The following is a 4061-nucleotide window of genomic DNA, read 5'->3' as shown; positions in this document are numbered from 1 at the left end:
AGCCAAAGCTGGGATTCGAACCTGGGACATCTCATGGGAGGTGAAAACTCTATTCCCTGAGCCAACTCAGCTCGGAGGTTAGTAACTAAGAAAAGAGGATGAATCAGTGATATCAGTCCCTGCATATTTTTCAAACATAATTTAATGAGCTTGATACTTGTTGTTTTTAACGACGCTGATATAATCAACTATTTAAAAATACTGCAAATAACTCAAGGGACTGATTAAAAAAAACATTTGTTTAGTTAAAAAAAATACACGGACTGTTTCCTACTAGGCTAATTCAATTAAATATAAGAACTTTGGTGATTTGATAGAAAAATACAAAAATAAATGCATTAATATGTATCATCATAATAAATTAAATAATAAAATAAATTCATTAATATGTATCGCAGGTAACTTATGTGTCTTAAATTTATCAAATTATGCTTCAATATTTCTTAGAATGCATTTTAAATTTAAAAAAATATGGTCTTATTCAGAAAGACTGTGATTAATTAAGTATGTTAATTATTTTCACGTGAAAATCAGAGATTGATTAGTACTTTTTAATTAGATTCTCTTAACCTCAAAAAAAATTTACAGATGCAATTAATTTTAGATTCTTTTTATAATTAACAACAAATGCATATAGCAATACAAATTCCCTTTTTAAAAGCAATATCTTTTTGTACTTTCGTTACTTCGTTGTCAAAGGGGTGTCCTTTTAAATGCAAATCTTTTGTTATTAATAATGGATTTCTTAGGACTAAAATACAGCAATTCCTTAAAGCTACAAATAAGAGATGTAGCAAATGACGAAATAACACAACTTAATATCCCTCGTTTATGCATTCATGATTCAATGGATTACGTTCTGTATTTGCTTGTAGAATTCCTGTTTTTTACTATAAATACATCTGTTTTTCTTTTCTACACTGAGGAAAAAGTATGGTCATAATGCCAGAACAATGAAGAATAATAGCGTGAATTATAACGTGTTTATTCCAAAATAATAACGTGTTTCTGACTCTATGGGGACATTAGAAATTTTGGTTATTAACTTTGGTAATGAGTTTGGTAAGACTAACAATAAAATATTGTTTCATAATATGTGTTAACTTTTGGTAAATTAGACAAAATTTGGTAATTTATCATGATACATAATCATGACTGGAACATTTAATTAGTTAAATTTAATTTCAATTTTGTATTTTTTTACTAAGTGTGTGGTAATAAGAACTGTAGTTTTGAAAATAGGAATTTCCGCTAAACCGTTACCATATGAGTGGAAAAATTACCAAACAAATGGTTTGAATACCCTATATTTCGGTTTTATTTACCAGAATTATTGGAATAATGTTTTTATTTATTAATTAATTTATTTATTTCTTAGTAGAAATGTCATTAGCATACAGTGTGGTGGTTATAAAATTTTTTTTTCTTTCTCTGTGCAAAAAGAACCTTCAGAGAACCTTTTTCAAACTATTACTAAGGACTTTAAAATTTGTTTATTTTTCTTATAACCGTCGTTAAATAGCCGACTCAATTTTTGGGTTTACCACTACTAATGTTCAACTCCGTAGCCTTGTAATTTTTAACCTAATCCAGAAGACAAAAGAACTCCTGGGTCAAGTATTGGGAGAAATGTGCCATAGTGGAGGACTTTTTGATGGAACTAACCCGCATTTGCATTGCATGGAGAGGAAGACCTCCCTCGAGGCACTCTAACTCATGATACCACTGATGATATTTCACGTCAGCACTGTGGTCGGTGCAAGCCGGATGCGGAATTCGTATCGACCAGCTTTGCTGGGATCAAGACCCGGTTCACTTCTTTGGAAAGCGAACGCTCTATCCCCTGAGACATAGCAGCTCAAAAAAATGCTTGTTTATTGCAATTTTTGAAGCTTTAACCAAATCAAAGAGTTACATTGAAATTATAAGATATTGTAAATAACGAATCAAAATCTAATATGATTGCCTGAAAAATTCGAATTAAAAAGATGTGCATGATTTGACATTTTCATAATAAAAATTAAGTTCAGTAAATCAAGTTTTGCTAAGCAATTTGAAAGATTTAGAATCTAAGAAAACCCATTTCATTTTGTCTTTGAAATATCTATATGATATCTATAGATAAGTCCATAAATAGGAGATTTTAAAAAAACCAAAAAGAAAACTATCGATATTCGAAAAATGTTCAACAACTATATTTTTATTTGCTATACTTTATTAATAAAAACCGAAACGTCTTTTCTCAAACACACTCTATAAAAATAGATTTTGTCTCTTATAAATTCTAAAATACCTGTAAACACTTCAATTTAATATTTTACTTCTTGAATGTCATAAATTTGAGTCTATATTATATCCTCATTTACGTAAATGCTTTTTAGCTACTTAAAAACAAATATTTTTTTAAAAATGCTTCGAATTTATTTACAGTTAAAAACTATTTAAAAAATAGGAGAAAAATAGCGACAATTGTATTTTTTTTCACGGGGTTATTAATTCTGTACAGAAAGAAAAATAAGTTCCTTATATAAGGGGATTAAATGTTCTTAAAGCAGCCAGGATATTTCTTTACTTGAGGCTGAACTTTTGGTAAATGAAAGTTTTCTTTCTTACACAATAAAATGTTCGTTTTTTTTAACTTTATTTTATTATTTCCTATTCTCGAATTCTCTGGCTACTTTTAGGTAACTTCTTAAGGAATAGAAAAGTCTTGAAGACTACTAACTGGGGAAGAAATGTTAATAATGAAGAAGACTTTTTTATTCTTATTGTATAGATTTTCTCAGAGACAGTAGAAATGTTCTTAGATTGAATACAATTCAAATGCATTTGAGTTAAGTGCACTTTTGACCTTAAATGCTTTTTTCCCACAAGTTATTTTACCGTTACTTTAAATAGGAAATTATTCTTTAGCAATCATTTATTTTAAAATAGGAAATTCAAAGTATTTAAATCATTAAAATACTCAGAGTAAGAAATATAACTTTTGAACTTTTCTATTCTTTCTTGAGAAGCATTATTATTTGAAATTTACTATATTGTGATTAAAGATGAGCAAACATTCGGTAACTTTAACCAAATCCGCAAATATTAAAAATTTGATTCTAATAAACTTTAAGAATGCTTCATTTGAACAAAATTTATACCTAAATAAATTTTTATCATTGATTTTCAATCTATCTTCTGATCTATTGTTTTGGTAATTTATTATCCTAAACTTAAATGCTCTCAACTTATTTTTAATATTAAATAGTTTTGAAAACTAATTTTTGATTTTATCTGTTTCTTTAAGTAAATAAGTAAACAAATAAAATTTGAATTTTCCTATAATATATAAGGTTGTTTGAAAAATATTAACTGAGAAAAAGGCCTTTGTGTAACTTAATCCTTAACTAAAAACATAATATACATCGATTGAATAACATTGGCCGCGACCGCTCTGCACCTTCTGGCAGAGAAAAAGTCTTCTCGTGGATAAGTTTAGTAGTTCGACGTTACGAAAAGATGTCTCAACACTCAGTCTACTAAAGGATAGGATTTCTAGTCCATGATAACCCATGTGAAGACCTTAACTCTTCTAGAAGACGATGGATGGTTCAGTGCTTAAGACCCTAACATTTCCTTGTGCAAAATCGGAAGGCTTGAAATCCACTATTTGCGCTATTGTCTATGTCCACAATCTGCTCTATCCTGCCTTAGAAGCATAGCAAAATGGTGTGTAATACTAATAATATGACCACTGCCATGCTATTAGTATCAAAATTGTAATAACTTAATCTTTGAAATCCCTTGGCCGACAAGTGCTTGCTGGGGAGGTGCTTTTTTGTTAAGCAAACTAAGTGATTCGAATCTGGACACTGCACATAATGTAAACATTGCTGTAATAAATACTTAAATAATTAATTTTGAATATAAATGGTAGCACCTACTCTCCAAGCAATATAAATGGGAAGAAAGAGTCATAGGAGTCTTCCGTTTTTGCAATTCAATATGGCGTAGCAAATCAGTGAAGTTAGAACGCATGTCGGAAATTTGTTATTATAAGTTTGATACAATGCGTA

The sequence above is a fragment of the Parasteatoda tepidariorum genome, chromosome 8 (genome assembly GCF_982258835.1).
Source record: "Parasteatoda tepidariorum strain Cologne lab strain chromosome 8, Ptep-v5.0, whole genome shotgun sequence".
Lineage (NCBI taxonomy): Eukaryota > Metazoa > Arthropoda > Arachnida > Araneae > Theridiidae > Parasteatoda > Parasteatoda tepidariorum.
Note: the sequence above shows the minus strand (reverse complement) of the source record.